Source organism: Diabrotica virgifera, chromosome 1 (assembly GCF_917563875.1).
Source record: "Diabrotica virgifera virgifera chromosome 1, PGI_DIABVI_V3a".
NCBI classification, from domain to species: Eukaryota; Metazoa; Arthropoda; class Insecta; order Coleoptera; family Chrysomelidae; genus Diabrotica; species Diabrotica virgifera.
In genome coordinates, this window is record NC_065443.1 from 170882467 (window position 1) to 170901011 (window position 18545).

The following is an 18545-nucleotide window of genomic DNA, read 5'->3' on the forward strand; positions in this document are numbered from 1 at the left end:
ACCCTGCGCGAGTCGCGGAGAAATATTGCAACTATCTTAAATAATTCATATTGTCAATTGAAATTGTCCAATTGACGTATATTTCATACCTTCTGTCAATGAAGCAGAAAAATTATATATTGCTCCACAATATTGATATGATATGCAATTATTATATAAAGGTAAATTTAATTAATTGTATTTTGCTTGCAGTACTGCATTTTAATAACTAATTTTATTTACTACATACAATTGTTGATGTTTTCATAACATAACCTGAATCTTATTTTTTCTTCTTATTATTTTTTTGGACTATGGCCTTGACAATTATCCAGTAACCAGGACTAATATAATTGGCCAATATAATTAAAAGTGCGAATAATAGTGCAGAGCGTAGAAATAGGGGTCGCTTTGCCGAACTTGCACGGTCCCAATAGATCCTATTGTGGGTTATGTTTAAGAATAGTTTTACAGCATGACTCATCAAACCTATCATACGATATTGCAGAATACTCAGTTGGTAATTTTAAAGAACACCAACCATATAATAATAATGAAGGAAACAAAAGGACGATATTTCCTGGATAATGCGTATCCTATGACGCCCTCAATAAAATCGTTCAGTGTACTAAGTGAAAAAAGAACTAGAAAAATTCAATACTTACAAAGAACCTGGATTCTACAGGATAAAATCGAAGAACAGATAATCAAATTAATCCACCTTTGTAGAAAGAAAGGAGAATAAAAACAAGACTTGTAAATCGTCTAGGAACAATAATAAAATATATCACCAGAAATACGGACCAAGAAGACAGAAGACAGAAGACGCACAAACAATAGAAAATTAAATAAAACAATTAAAAGATAATTTAAAATAGCCCAAAAGCCAATTCTCTGACTAAGATAAATCTATAACACGAATCTTTATTGCTCGATTCTATAACTTTTTTCTACAACCGTGTTAAAAATGCAATTTTTAGCACTCCATACGTGCGTTAAAAATGTTACTTTAAGGCACTAGTGCTTTAAAATATTTTTAAGGCACTGCAGTTCGTATTGACCGTATAGACAATTTTGATGTAATGTCAAAAAAATATAAAAATGGAATGTCAGTCACGTTCAAGTAAAAGTTTTTGCAAATATTGTCCTGTAATTACGTTTGTAGAAAAAATATTGTATGATATGCGTGTTAAAAACTCGCTATCGCTCATTCTGCAAACTTTCACATGCGTACCTTAAACGTGTACTTTTAACACTTATATCATAAATAACTATTAATCATGTTCTAAATATGTCACATTGTCATAATCAATTGATTTTAAAGTAAAAAATTTAAACTATAGAGAATGAATTACCTTTATTTGAAAAATGAATATGTATATTTAAAATAATATTCAATCATTTATTGTAATGAACCAAATTATTTTGCTTGATTAAAACAAGCTATGATATTTTTGAATAAGTAAAAACTGCAATTCCTTTTGCTAAAATATATACTTACATAATTCTACAGTAAAGGCTATAGCGGGATAAGATGGTCAAAAATGCCCCCGCACCGATCAGCCCAGCTACTTATGTTTTCGATAAAGGATATAAAATTATGCCCTCATGCAAATTTTTAGCTTCCCAGAGATCCTAAAACCTCTTAAATCGAGAAAAGAATTTTTAGGTTTAATTTTTTTGTAAGCGCAATTTTAACTTAAAAAATCTGAAAAAATTCAAGAGGATGTATATTTCCAATACAAAACAGCCTGATTTTTTTCAGATTTTTGTAATAAAAAATGAGCCCAGGAAAAATTTGAAATTTTCAAAAAAATTTTAGGTTATGTAAATATGATTTGGCCAACTTTTAAATAGTATTTTTTTGTGTATTTTTTGTCGTTCTTTTGAATGGCAAAGGCAGAATTTTTAATATCTGAGCGGAAAGAACGAAAAAATTGAAAAAACCGTTTTTGACTGTCTCGAGATGCATATCGGGACAGCCAATTTTAGGATTTGGGATCCTGACTACAACAGAAAAAACGCTAAAAGTGTGAATTTTGTGATAAAATTTGGTATGTGGGCTTATAATAATATTTGTAACAGCTTTTCCAAATAACTTTTATCGATATCTCTAACGCGAAGCAAATCGAATCGCATATCGAATGAATGATAATTTATTGCAACTAATATAGTCGTATTTTTTATACCTAGATTCAAAATACATATACATTCGAAATACTGACTAATTCACTAATTTTATCATAAAAAGTTCAAACTGATTGCATTGACGTATTGAACCAATTAATGCGTATTAATATTATTATAGTAATTATTATAATTAGAATCCGGATTTCTAAGCATAATGCTTATGTTAAATAATACAAGCAGGACTATTTTCTTTTTAAATACGAACGAAATATGCAAAAATAAGTCATTTTGACAGCCCTTTTTATGATTTCTTTGCCTTTTTTAAATTATTATGCCTTTTTTGAATTCTTGTGCTTATTTGGTGCTTATTTTATATACTATTATTATTTTTTCCATTTGCGAACAGCAGAAATTTAATTTTGATCTATGTAGTGCAATTGTGGACTCTTATCTCCCATTAAATAAATTATAAAATGAAAGTTTTAAATCATTTTTGGAAAAGTACCTACTATCGAAGGTAGTACTCTGACTCTGCGATAGTATGAAAGTACTCTGCGAAAAAATATGTTATTAATTGCATTTACAATAAAACCACAAAAAAAAACACTAGTGGGAAACAATTACACCTGGTTTGCTGTGGACGAGACTACGTATATTTGTGGAAGATACGTCGCTAATTTAATCATAGGTGTACTTCACGAAGAAATCTTGACGAAGGATTATTTAGTGTGCTCAAAAGAACTAGAAGCAACAAATAACAATACAGTTCCAAGATTCGTAAATGACGCTTTAACAATTTTTTATCTTCCCGAGGCTGTGCCCACCAACAAAATAGTATTATTGTTTTTCGACGCTACACCATATAATATGATCAAAACAGCATCAAATATTAAAGTGTTTTATCCAAATCTAATTCATTGTACGTGTCTAGCACACGGCCTGAATCGCGTTGCTGAGACTATACGGCTGCATTTTCCACTTGTTAATGAGTTGATAAAAAATGGAAAAAAAAATTCATTAAAGCTCCTTTAAGGGTGCAACTTTTTAAAGACAGATTCCCTAACACCCATTACCATCGGAACCAGTGTTAACTCGGTGGGGTAGATGGTTAGATGTAGCTTTATACTACGCCGAATATTTCGAAAATTTTAAAAGCTTCGTATTGGAACTTAAAGAGACTGCTAGCAAATCGATAAAATATTGTCAGGATGTTTTAGGTGAAACATAATTACAAAACAATCTTGCTTTTATCAAAAGCAACTTTTGTTCTGTGAGTGAAACAATAAAATATTTGGAGAAACAGCAAATGTCATTAGTTGAGTCGATCCAAAAAATAAACAGTTTTGAAAAAAAGATGGAAGGTATCCCTGGAAAAATTGGTCGGATAATATTAACAAAATTCAAAGATGTATTAACAAAAAATGAAGGATTTCAAAAGATGAAGAAAATATTTTCAGTTTTAAATTGAGAACACGTTGAAGATATAAATAATATGGATCCGGAAGTAGTGGAAAAGTATGTATAAGTATGCAACGATAACCAGTGTGGACGTTGAAGAAGCTTTTAGATATACAAAAATATTTTGAGTGATGAAGACTTTACGATGGAACATTTAAATGAGTAATTAGTTATTTCATGCTTTAAACAAAAATGATATATTTTCCTTCATCTAAAGCGTGTCGATAAAAATTAGGTTAAAGCATTTTTGTTTCAGTTATCTATTTTTTTTTTGTTTATTCTATTTTATTATTAAATTTATAATAGGTCTTTACTAGTTCTTAAGCTAAGCCTAAAGATAATTATATATATTTTCTTAAAAAAAAACGCTTTGTTAAAATTTATATGCTTATTTTCATGCTTTTTTTTGTATAATTAAATGCTTCTTTTCGTAAAATTCTTATGCTTTTTAAGCGCTTTTTTTGCGTTTCTTTATGCTTTTAAATCTGAACTCTAATTATAATATTCAGAGTGAGTTTTATGTATAAAAACCCTCAATTATCTCGGAAACGTCTTGCACGATTTTTATAGGTATTGGTGGGTAGGGGTTTTCTAATGCAGCCGATATTATAGTGATAATTACATTGTTGTCAGATCTTCCGTTTTTCTGGAAATCTAATGAACTTTCTTATTTCAAATGGAACACCCTGTATGTCTTTTGCGTTTTGAAGTCCTTAGGAAATACTGATTATCTTTCATGTTATATTCCCTATACCTAAATGCCATAGTTTCGGAGTTATTGCTACATGTATTTAAAAAAAAAATTAAACAAATTATAAAAATCAATTTTTTCGGCCCGTGTAGACATTATTTTACATTCTTTGGATCATTGGGAAGAAAAAAGGTCTTTTGTAATTTTTCTTTAGTTATTCTTAAGTTAATGGTTTTCGAGCTCTAAACAATTTAAAACTGAAAAAAATCGAATACTGACGATTTTCAAGGTTCAAAAACACAAATAAAAAATATTATTTTTGAAACTGCTGAGTACTCAAATTCAAGCTAAGCCCTTCTTCTAGGCGCTCGCTATAAACTTTTTTGGCCCGTTTTATTCTAAAACATTGCTTTTTAATAATTGTTAGTGAAGCGGATATGAGAGGACGGGCGATCGGGCTGCATTAACAACTAAAAAACAATATTTTAGAATGAAACAAGCTTAAATTACTTATTGGTAGGTAACTGATAAAATTAGGCTTGAACTTGAATTTGTATACTGGGTAGTAACAAAAATAATATTTTTGATTTGTGTTTTTGAACCTTGAAAATTGTCATTATTCGATTTTTTTTTCAGTTTTAAATTGTTTATAACGCGAAAACGATTAACTTTAGAGAAAAATTACAAAAGAACTTTTTTGTTCCCAATGGTGCAAAGAACGTAAAATAATGTCTACCCGACACGTGTAAAATAATGTCCAATTTGTTTAAATTTGTTTTTAAATAAATGTAGCAATAACTCCGAAATTATGGCCTTTAGGTATGGGGAATATAACATGAAAAATAATTAGTATTTTTTAATGACTTCAAAACGCAAAAAATATAGAGGGTATTTCAATTGAAGTAAAAAATTTAATTAGCTTAATTAAAACTATAGCCCATAAAATAGTAGATAGAGCCCTAGACCCAGTAAAAGAAGAGTTGTAACTAATGAAAAAAACCGGGCTCTTTTTTAGAATGCCACCAGAAAAAAAATTAAAATTCCAAGGAGAAAACTGTACAGGAGGTAAATTGTTGAAGGAGAGGATTACTTTATTTGTTACTGCAAATATGACGGGCACAGAAAAAAGAAGATTGTTGGTAATTGGAAAGTCAAAAGCTCCTCGTTGTTTTAAAACCGTCTCATCTCTGCCTGTCGACTACGAGTCCAATAAAAAAGCTTGGATGACTTCATCACTTTTTGAAAGATACCTCAGAGATTGGGATCGTGAACTAATATAGAAGAAAAAGAAGATTCTCCTTCTAGTGGACAATTGCCCTGCTCATCCTCGGGTGGAAAACTTAAACAATATCAATCTTGCATTCTTCCCATCAAATGTGACGTCAGTATTGCAACCTATGGACCAAGGGATCATTCGATCCCTCAAGGTAAAATTCAGAAAAGAACTTGTCTACAAGATGATTCAGAAATTAGAAAACAGAGACTCCCAAAACATTAACGTTCTTGATACAATGATGATGGTGTCCAAATCTTGGGACCATATCTCTCGAGAAACCATTGTTAAATGTTTCGTTCACTCTGGAACGACCAATAGCGGACGTGTAGCTGATGAAACTCCATGTGACGATCTTTCAATGTGTGATCTACGTACAGCTTTAGCAGCCTTCGAAGGTTCTTGTTCCTTCGAAAAGTTCCTGGAAATCGACACCAATCTCATAACTTGTCCAGTCCTTACGGACGATGATATTGTTTAGCGTCGTGCAGCAGATAATTAATGTCGAGGATGGAGAAGAGACTAACGAACACGAAGATTTTGATAAACCACCATCTGGAGGTGGTCGAGGAAAATTTTTCCAATAAAGCAAAAAAACAAAAATTCATGGCTGATTTTTTCTTGTGAAGTATGTACATATTATTGTATACATATTTTGTTTGTAAACTATAAATAAAGATTGTACCTATGTATTTTTATCAATAAATATAATGATAATTTTTTGACAATCATTTATAATGGAATATCCATTACAAACGATAAAAATCGCTACTAATAGATGGTCCATTATAAACGATTTATCAGTTGTAATAGAAATCGGCTATAATAGACAAAATCCTTAAATCCTAGGTCCCTTGGAGTCCATTATAAACGGTTTTCACTGTAGGTTCATACTCGCCAAATTCCAAATCGAATATTTCAACTTGAAATAAACAATAATTGATGCCCTTTTTGGGCAAAACTCATAACTTTTAAGTGTTTAAAAAAAGTTTTATTTTTGTTTTTTTTTAAGTTTCTAGCATTACAAGTATGGAATTTACGCTCAAAATAAATTTAGTTCCTTGTTTTTTGCTAAAAAAATCGTGAAAATCACTGCCTAATTGGCATCCCTAACGAAATTAATTGTTACCACTTCACAACTTGCTTTACTCGTGTATGTATTTTTTATATTATCTTTAAGTTTCATCACTTCAAAGTGCTTTTTTAAGGGGCTGTAGGGCTGTAGTTGAAAGGGCTTGAATTATTCAATAATCACGAGTTTATGCAAATTTTGAATAGCCATATTTTAAACAATGTTTACCTTACAAAAAAAAAAACAAAAAAAAAACCAAAATATTTAGAAAAGTAAAATCTACATTCTTTTACTCTTTGTGATTTTTGATATCACTAATAAATAAGTTATTTAAAAAAGCATTAATTTTTTTCAAAATAAAAAAAAATAATCAAAAACCATTTTTTTTTTAAATAAACCCTTTGAATAGATGGAGCTTGCAAATCATAATATAAATAATATATAATATAAGTAAAGTAAATTGTAAAGTGGTAACGATTAATTTGATTTAAGATGCTAATTGGGGTGATCTTCCCGAGTTTTTTTGTTAAAAAAAGGACCAACTTTATTTTGAGCGTAACTTGCTTACTTTTGATGCTAGAAATTTTTTTAACAAACAAAAATTAATATTTTTTTAAACAATTTAAAAAGCTGAGATGAGTTTTCCCCAAAAAGTGCATATTTTTTTGGTTATTTTACGTTGAAATACTTGATTTGAAATTTGACGGATATGAACCTATTTTTCAGTAGCTACAACTTTGCTTCTACTGGGCCTAGAGAGTTCATATGTACACACCATACACCTTTTTTAGATGCCATATTTTTGCTGACAAAGTTTTTTTCCATCAAATATATATTTACTTTTTGTATTTTGCAAAAAACGCCCAAAAACGTGTTTTTTTTGTTTAGAAATGAACATATTTACTCGCAAATAACTCGGAAAGTATTAACTTAGTGACAAAATGCTATAGAACAAGGGTTGCTTAGAATTGGTCAGTTTATCCATTTGCGGACTTATTTTGAACATATATTTTTTGACCCCCGAGAAGGGGCGGCACTCACCCCCAGAGCAAAAGCACACATCCGCACAATATCACTTTTCTTCTTTGACATGTTACCTATATATATGCCAAAGGGTACCCCCCGTTAAGATAGGCAAAATGCCCTCACTCCCAGAATTCAATTTTGTTCATTTTTTTACGTTCTATGCAATTAAAAAATGAGTTTACGCTGATTTTTGCTCGCCACCCCCTTACCCCTCCCCCCACAACCAAAAACGTAGATTTTTAGATTTCATTTTTTTAGTTGGGTTGTAATTGATTTAAAAATTTCAAAAAATTTACGCGGGTATCTGAGGCTTTTACAAAACATGTCCATTTTTCATGAACCCGTAGGTCGAGTGTACATAACCTCAATTTTTTCTTTAATTTTTTAAAAGCTTATGACTTTTTTTTTTCGAGATGGCTGCAGGTCCAATTTTTTTTGAATTTTGTGTATTTTGTCAAAAACTATCTCTCTGATTTTTTTCAGATTTTTCCGTCAACTGCGCTATCTTGAAAAATCCGAAAAACTGTTTTTTTAGGGGGTTTTCAGGGATTTCTCCATTTTATAGTCTTCAAAATAGATCAACTCAAGGTTTTGTTAATAGATTATGTGTAATTTAAAATAACTGGGTATTTTAGAATATTCAAAAATTGGGCGAAACACTTTTAAACCCCCCAAAAACCATGTTTTTTTCAAGTTATGTAAGGTTTTTTGCGGGTCTAATAATATTTTATGAGGTCGATACATCATGAATATTTTTTTAAATTTCTTTACGTTCTATATGATTAAAAAATCTCATCGCAATTTTAGCCCACCATCCCCTCCCCCTCCCCCACAGCCAAAAACGACAATTTTTGGATTTTATTTTTTTTAAGTTGATTTGTAATTAAATTATAAACTACAAAAAATTCACACGCACAGCTAAAGATTTTACAAAACATCTATTTTTATGAACCCGAAGGTCGAGTGTACATAACCTCATTTTTTTTTGTTTTTTTTTAATGGGTACGTATTTTTTTGGTGATGGCTGCATGTTTAATTTTTTTTGTGTTTTGTGTATTTTATCAAAAACTATATTTCTGACATTTTTCAGATTTTTCCGTAAGATCTTAAAAAATCCGCAAAACTGTTTTTTTCGGTGGTTTTTAGGGATTTTCTCCATTTTATATACTTCGGAAAATAGACTAACTCAAGGTTTTTTATAGGTTATGTATAATTTGCAATAACTGACTTTTTAGGGATATTCAAACATTGTGCAAATGCAAAACACCTCTAAACCCCTTAAAAAATGTTTTTTCAAATTTTTTAAAGGTTTTTGAGCGGCTACTCATACAGGCCTGGATCCCGTCTATCAAAAACAAGTTTATTAATAGCAAACTGAAAATTTGTTAATAGCTTAACGGTGTCTAGTCGGACAAACTTTGATGTACGGAAACACTGGAACAGGGGACGTTTTATTTGTTGAACAAGTTACAAGTTTCGAACATCCGACTACGAAAACGTCCCGTGTATTTTATCGGACCGAACTTCCAATTGATTTGTTGGACTTTCATTAAACTCTCATGCAAAAATCAAACTGCTATTTACCACCAATATAAATCCTATCATTTGACATGTTCTACGTGTCGGATTTATTAAAATGACCAACATATTTGTCGGACAAACATTTTTTCATATATTATATAAAGTTTGCTATGGAATAAACTTAAAAACAACCTGCTAATAGTTTTCACAATCATAAACTTGTGAGGGGGACACGTCCCAAAATTAAAATTACGTTTCACAATTAAAACTTCCCCTGTTCCAGTGTTCCCATACCTACATCAAAGTTTTTCCAACTAGACACCGTTAAACTATTAACAAATTTTTATCTTGCTATTATTCAACTTTTTTTTGGTACGCGGAATCCAGGCCTAATATTTTTTGAGATCGATACAGTCTGAATTTTTTTTTCATTTTTTTACGTTTTATGTGTTTAAAAAATAAGCCTTAGCCCAATTTTAGCCCTCTAACCCGTCAACCTGACCACTAAAACATCAGTTTAATTTTTTTCTCAGTATATCTGTTGCCCAGTTTATCCTCAAATAAACTATGTACATTTAAAGAAAACAATTTCAAATTTTGCAATATCTTTTTGTATAAAGTAAAAATATCTATGTCATTTTGATATTTTTTGGGTAGGATACAAAAAACAAAAATAAAATAGAATAATCCATTTAAGAAAAATACATTTTGAATATATCATACTTTTTGTCGTTTTGTGAATCAAAACATTTTGTTCTTTGTTCATTAGTTTGTATTTAGTAGTAACCCTAATATTACTAAGGACACTATTACGCTTTACAGTTCTAAAGTCTTCATCGCTGTCTTCGTCTATTACAGGTACCTTTAACATCTGTATTGTCAAAGAGTTTTGTAAGATATTCTGCTGGCTTGATGATTTTTGTGAAATATCTTCCATGCGATAAATTATAATATTATATTAAGGCAGCCACATGCGAACAACAGCCTATGGTTATGTTGTCGTTTGCGCAACTTCATAATGAAAATAGTTCAGGCTGTATGCTTGCCCCCGTTAGGTAAATTAATTCCGATTGGTTTTTTTGCACAAACTTACTCAAAAACAGGTCCTTATAACAAATCCACAACGTACCAGGCAGTACTAGACCAAGAGGCAGCGCTGAAAAATCTATTTGAATTTACTAAAGCTATCGATTTACTTGCTACAAATATGTGACAAATGAGTAACGATCATCGAATTTATGGAAACAGTGGCGTCCCGTCAGCAAATGGTACTAATATGCAGGTGAGTAATATGCTTAATTACTCACAGCCTACAGCAGCTTATACACCACAACCTCAATGGTATATACCAACACAACATATGCAAATGCAACCGCAGATGCAATATATGCAGCCACAGCAAGCACACACAAGCCATATGAAACCTCAGCAAACAATACAGCCAATTATATATTCAACACCTGCGGAACCAACTACTAGTGCAAGTTATTATTACCAACAACCACAATGCTCTATGGCTAAAAATTATCAAAATATTCAAACAAATAGCTACTCGTCCGAGATCAGCGGGTCTGAACAAAAATCACTTAGGAATAAATACCAAAAGGACCATGAAAGCTATTCTGAAGGTTCAAAGCAATTTGACATCCAGCAAGAAGTGATTCTAGCGGAAAACGAGTTCCAAGAAGTTAAATCTAGAAAAAAAAAAGAAAAATGACAAGCCCACAAAAACAACCAGATACGATAAGACAAAAAACAGGAAACAATAGTTATGCTTCTAGAAACCAATACGAAGTATTAGCCAACATTCCCGAAGAACATACTGCTACAAATAAAGCAAATAAAGATAATGCGAAAATTCCACCATTTATCCTTTATGGCGTTACAAAGAAAGTGTAAGAACTTCTTACACTTATTAAAAAACACGCTCCAAAATTTACCTACAAAATTCTGCAAGATGACAAAATGAGGGTGCAACTAACAACCGTCGAGGAGTACAGAAACTTAAAAAAAGTTTTCGAAACAAATAAAATTGTCTACCATACATTTGTTCTTTCAGAAGAAAAACACTTCAGAGTTGTACTAAGAAACATACACCACTCTACCCCAATCTCAGAAATAACCAATGCACTTAAGGGTCAGGGTCATCAAGTTATTAAAATTATGAATATCTACAACAGGGAAAACAAACAACCTAAAAATTTGTTTTTCGTTGACCTACAAAGACAAGAGAACAATAAGGAGATCTATAACATAACAAGACTACTAAATGCGATTGTTCGTTTTGAAACACCCAACAAGAAAACAACCATAGTTCAGTGCAAGAGATGCCAAAATTATGGACATACCAGGAACCAATGTACGTTACCTTATCGATGCGTTAAGTGTGCGGGTAATTATGATTATCGTACATGCACAAAGAAAAAAGAAGACGGAAAACCAGCTACGTGCACTTTATGTGGTGGTGAGCACATAGAAATACTAAATAGAAATACTAAACAAGAGATATCCTCAGAAAAATGGAATTGCTTACCAACAAAGCAATAATCTATTAACACAGATAACAGCACAAGCTCCTACCCAACAAGCATTTCAATTAAGTAACGATGAGGTAACAAGGGGAAGACCTACCTACGCCCAAGGCCCAAATCACCGGAAATCAACAAAATGTACAAAATCTGTCAAACAATAACAACGAGTCCAACAACAGCTATCTTCTCAACATAATCTCCAATCTGCAAAAAACTATAGAAGAACAACAAAAAACAATATCACTGTTAACTCAAGAAATCCGACAAATTAGAGAAGAACTTATTTCTAGAAAATGTTGACACAACTTTTAAGAATAGCACAATGGAACGCAAATGGAATAATCAAACATAAATATGAGATTTAATACTTCATAAACATGAACAATATCGATATTTTGTTGATTTCAGAATCACACTTATTTAACAGTGCTCAGCTGAAAATAACAAACTTTAACATATATAATGCAGGACATCCAGATGCTGAGAGAAATCCAAGAGGTGGAGCAACAATAATAATCAGGCAGAACCTGAAACATTATGAATTGCCCAAATTTGAACAAGATTTTATGCAAGCAGCAAGTAATGTAATAGAAGATTGGGTAGGGCCACTTGCGATATCGGCCGTTTATTGTCCTCCGAGATACAGGCCAAATAAAGAAGGTTTTGTAAATCTGTTCAAAACACTGGGAAACCGATTCTTGGCTGGAGGTGATTATAACGCAAAACATACTAGTTGGGGTTCCAGACTTCTCCAGGAAGGGGAAGAGTTTTATATTCAGTTGTACAAGAAATGAATTTAAGCCACCTCTCTACATATCAACCCACATACTGGCCCAGTGATCCAAATAGAGTACCAGATCTATTCGACTTTTTCATTGTAAAAGGTATCTCAGACGAGCACTTAAATATAGTATCCAGCGATGATTTAAATTCTGACCACACCCCAATTATTGCATCCATATCAACCATACCTCAAAAAAAGGAGGCGACACCGCATCTGATCTCAAAAAAAAACTGACTGGGAATATTTTAAATCAATACTAGATCAAAATATAAATCTACAAATACCACTGAAAACACCAAATGATATTGAATTATCAGTTGAATATTTTACTAAGTTGGTTCAACAAGCAGCATGGGAAGCTACGCCCCATGAGACTAAAACAAAAGGCACCGAAGACAATGCCCACAAATCATTAGAATTGAAATATTAGAAAAGCGGAGGCTTAGAAAAAGGTGGCAAATAACGAGACACCCAGATGACAAAACCAACTACAATCGAAAATGTCGACAACTAAAAGAATTAATACAAAATCTTAAAAATGAATATTTTCAAAGTTATATGCAGAATTTAACACCAACTGCGGATTCCGACTATTCTCTATGGAAGGCCACAAAAAATTTGAAAAATCCAAAACAACAAATCCCGCCTATCAGGCATGATAACAAATGGTTACGAACAAACCAGGAAAAGGCAAAAGCATTTGCAAACTATTTCGAAGAAGTATTTCAGCCTTTACCTGCATATGAGAATAATATCGATGAAAGAATACATGAATTTTTAGGTAGTATATATCAAATGTCTCCACCTCCCAAACTAACAACACCCAAAGAAGTAGCACACATTATTAAATACGAAATTCGTACCAAAAAAGCACCTGGACATGATCTCCTTACTGGCGAGATAATAAAAAAACTACCAAAAAAAGGGATTACAATGATAACACAACTAATAAATGCGACTATAAGGCTAGGATATTTTCCAGCACAATGGAAGTTAGCAGACATTATACTAATACAAAAACAAGGAAAACCTGCTAAAGAGATAAAATCATACAGACCAATAAGCTTGTTACCTGTTATGTCTAAAATTGCAGAGAAAATGATAAAAGAACGATTATTAATAGAAATAGATGAACACAAACTAGTCCCATCGCATCCTTTTGGATTTCGTCTTAAACACTCGACCATTGAACAAGTGCACAGAGTCGTTGATATGATACAAACTACATTTCATGAAAAGAGCTACTGAAATGCTGTATTTCTGGATATAAGTCAAGCTTTCGACAAGGTTTGGCACCCCAGATTGCTTTATAAACTAAAGAAAAACCTATCTCATCCACTCTACATCTTGCTCAAATCTTATCTTGAAGAAAGGCACTTCCAAATAAGATATAATGACTTTATAACAGACATTCATCCTATAAAAGCTGGTGTGCCCCAAGGAAGTATACTTGGTCCCATACTTTACACTTTGTTTACAGCTGACTTTCCAACCGATGACCATCACCTAACAGCTACATTTGCAGATGACACTGCAATTAAGGTGAAAGACAAAAATCCCGAAATTGCGACTCGCACATTACAAGAAAGATTACACAAAACACATAAGTGGGCTTGTGGATGGAGAATAAAAATAAACGACGAAAAATCAGCCAATGTAACTTTTACAAAATGCCACGGTGACACACCATCAATATATTACAACAACCACCTAATACCAAAAAAAGATAGTGTCAAGTACTTGGGATTACATCTAGACACAAGGCTAACTTTTAAAACACATATCTGGAATAAACGTAAACAACTAGGGATTGTACTTAAAAAACACTACTGGCTACTTGGAAGTAACTCACCTCTATCATTCAAAAATAAACTCCTGATCTACAGTTCCATCATAAAGCCTATTTGGACATACGGTGTACAACTCTGGGGTACATCATCTGACAGCAACATTGCGATCCTAGAACGATTCCAGTCAAAGACATTAAGTACTATAGCGACTGCCCCTTGGTTTATCTCTAACCAGGTCATCTACAGTGATCTAAAAATTCCTACAGTGAAACAAGTGATCGCGCAGTGTAGTGATAAATATCTAAAGCGTCTTGAAGTGCACTCCCAACAATCTTGTAATCGGTCTCCTTGACAACAGTGTACAAAACAACAGACTAAATATTCGTAGTCCACTGGATTTACCCTATAGACAATAGACAACAAGTAAAAGTTTAGAATAAGTTTAGATTAAGTAGTGAAGTAAATAGATATAAGTCATAACAATGTATATCCAGAAACATTCAACCAATAGACTTATAGCCACTGGGCGATCACTCTTAATGTTTCAAATTCTGTTCAACAAAAATGCTTAGTGTTTATAGTTTGAAATAAACAGATGGCGTTTGTAACAATAAAAAAAAAACTAAAGCTAGATTTTTCACAGTTGATTACTGTGAGTGTGTAGAGAAACATACTGCGGTCGGTCAAGCGAAACGTAGAACAGGGGTTACTGAGAGGGTATCAAAGTTGCTTTCCTACGAAGGTAATTATTTCCATTTACTAAGGCTGAAAATCGGACAACACATTCTAAATTAAATATAAATAAAAGTTAATATGGTCGGTCAGCTGTATGACGGGACAGAGTCGGTCGGTCGGCCCCAATAGTCGATTGAGGAAATAAAGCATTTTGGCTCGCAATTTTTTCGTCCAGCATGGATTTACTTGAAATTTTCACAGAAGGTAGGAAATAGTCCAAGGATCATTTTCTATATCATGCCGCTATCATACGATAAAACCTTGGGGGTGGTTGCCACCCCATCTCGGGGGTAGGAATTTTTTATTACATTTTAACCATGTAATTCGATATAAAAACTGATTCTAAGAAAAAAATGCTTTTTACATTTTCTTCGTAAAACTAATATTTTTCGAGTTATTCGCGCTTGAAAATAACAGTTTTTCGACAAAAAAGTCGACTTTTTTAGAGGGTTTTTTGAGAATATCTCGAAAAATATGCATTTAATAAAAAAAACTGTAGATATCAAAATTGTATCTTTTAGTAACACAAACCAAATTCTTTTCCAATAATATGTGTAAGACCAATACAAACCGAGATACGGCATGTTAAAGGTTAGCTTTTTTCGTCCAATGCATAATTTGAAATAGTCAAAGCCAAATAATGGGAAAAATTTGCATTTTTCGAGGAAAACTTAAATTTTTTTTCAAGTATACAATTAGATCTTTCAAAAAAAAAATAACAAACAGTTTCTAGCATGAAAATTCAGCGACTAATAAAAAAAATGTCGGGACCTGCTTTTCTTTACGAAAAAATCAGTGAAAACAACCCCCTAACTACCTTCCTAATTCAAAATTGGTCTTTACCTTGCTGTAGTTCCTTTTATATTTATATTATCAATACACTCAAGGAGTTTGACCTATTTATAATGACTAATTTTGGAAAAATTGAAGTTTAAAGAAACATTGATTTTTTGCAATTTGGTATTTTTCACCTTTTACTTCAAAATATCTCCGAAAATACTGAAGATATGAAAAAAATTATAATGCTATATATTATAATTTTCATGCTAGAAACGTTTTATTATTATTTTGAAAGGTCTAATTGTATACTTGAAAAAAGATTATTTAAGTTTTCCTCGAAAAATGCAAATTTTTCCCATTATTTGGCTTTGAATATTTCAAATTGCGCATTTGACGAAAAAGCTAACCTTTAACATGCCGTATCTCGGTTTTTATTGGTCTTAAAGATATTAGAGGAAAAGAATTTGGTTTGTGTTACTAAAAGATACAATTTCGATATCTACAGTTTTTTTGATTAAATGCATATTTTTCGAGGTATTCTCAAAAAAACCTCTAAAAAAGTCGATTTTTTCGTCGAAAAACTGTTATTTTCAAGCGCGAATAACTCGAAAAATATTAGTTTTACGAAGAAAATGTAAAAAACATTTTTTCTTAGAATCACTGTTTACATCGAATTACATGGTTAAAATGTAATAAAAAGTTCCCATCCCCGAAATGGGGTGGCAACCACCCCAAGGTTTTAGCGTATGATAGCGGCATGATATAGAAAATGATCCTTGGACTATTCCCTACCTTCTTTGAAAATTTCAAGTAAATCCATGCTGGACGGAAAAATTGCGAGCAAAAATGCTTGATTTCCTCAATCGACTATTGGGACCGACCGACCGACCGGCTCTGTCCCGCCATACAGCTGACCGACTATAATAACTTTTATTTATATTTAATTTAGAATGTGTGTACTGATTTTCAGCCTTAGTAAATGGAAATAATTACCTTCGTAGGAAAGCAACTTTGATACCTTCTCAGTAACCCCTGTTCTACGTTTCGCTTGACCGACCGCAGTATGTTTCTCTACACACTCACAGTAATCAACTGTGAAAAATCTAGCTTTAGTAAATTCAAATAGATTTTTCAGCGCTGCCTCTCCGTCTATACCGCGTTCGGAAAATTTTTTAAACAATGTTTTAAACAAATTCAAAAAATCAATTTTTTCACTTAGGACAAATTTGTTTTAGATTCTCTGGATCAATCTGAGCAAAACAGGTCTCTTGTGATTTTTCTCTAAAATTGACTGTTGTCGAATTATACGCGATTTAAAATTTGAAAAACGCGAAAATGGCCATTTTTAAGGCTTAATAACTCGATTTAGAATTATTATTATGTAAGTCAGAAAGTGACCAAATCAAAGTTTAAAGCCCCCCCCCTCTACAAGAGCCTAAAGAAGAAATTTTTGTCATCATTTTATTACTAAGCTATTGTTTTTAATAATTAACTAAGCACGTATTGAGGCGGCCGTTCGCGTCCGCGAGAGAGATGTACCATTCATTGGACGTTTTAAAAAAATATCGATTGGAAGTCAAAAATACGTTTTAAAAAATAAAAAAGGAATTTTGATGTCATATGTACACTCTACCTATGGGTGCATAAAAAATAGACATGTTTTGTAGAAGCCTCATAAATTTTTTAAATAAATTGCAAATTAACTGAACGTTATATGTCCGCACTGATTTTGCGAACATGCGAACCGTTTTTGCAATCACAATCATTGCAGTGTTTAACTTTTGCTTGTTATTATAAAGGTATGTAGAAATAAAATACTCAGTTTAAGATATCTTTTTATGCACCCGCTTATGATCAAATTCGATGTTTTCGAAAGTCATACCGCTACGACTACTAGGGACGTGTAAGATATTTTTAAAACGTTACTAGTTACATGTACGGAACTACCGTTTTTTAGTTGCCTACTCAATTCAGTACAAGGATCAGATACATCAGTATTTTGTAATTAGTATTTGTACTCAGTACCACTGAGAACCGGTATCAATAGTAACCGTTACACGTTTGCACTTATTTTGCCCGTCTCTATTCGTTACGGCGACAGCCGACGGTCGAGTTGGCTTGTGTTCAATATGCGGCACGCTAGAAAAATAACTGCACAGGTCACCGGTCCCGCCGGCGCAGGTTGTGACTCGCTTAGGTTCAATTTGCGCCGAGGCTAACGGGGGGTACCCTTTCATGTCAATCGAAGCGGTTCTTTAACATTTAGAGCAAAAACCACTAAATTGTTAAAACAGATTTTGCAGAAGAAGTTAATTTTTAAAATAGGGGAGTGTATAAATTCCTTAGGATTTATGTATATAAGTATAATATATTTAGTTTGGGTAGTTATTTAAAATTTTGATAACTGAAAATATTACAGTATCAAAGATAGAACCAAAGGTAGAACAGCTACGAGACTTGTCAACACGAGATCTATACCAGAGAAGACTGCAAAAGGTACTGAACGAAAACTACATTACACCAGATCAAGACATAGAAGAAAGTTGGAGGAAGATTAGAGATAATATCAAAATGGCAGCAACGGACGCATAAAAGGAGAACACCATGGATCTGTGAAGAAATAAAAATAAAATGCCAAGAAAAAAAGAAAATCTAGCTAGAATACAAATCCAAAAGAACGAGACAAACATATGAAGAATATAAAAGAGTTCGAAATGAGTTAAACTCAATAGTTAGAAGGAAGAAAACAGAACATTGGTAAGCATTTTCAAAAGA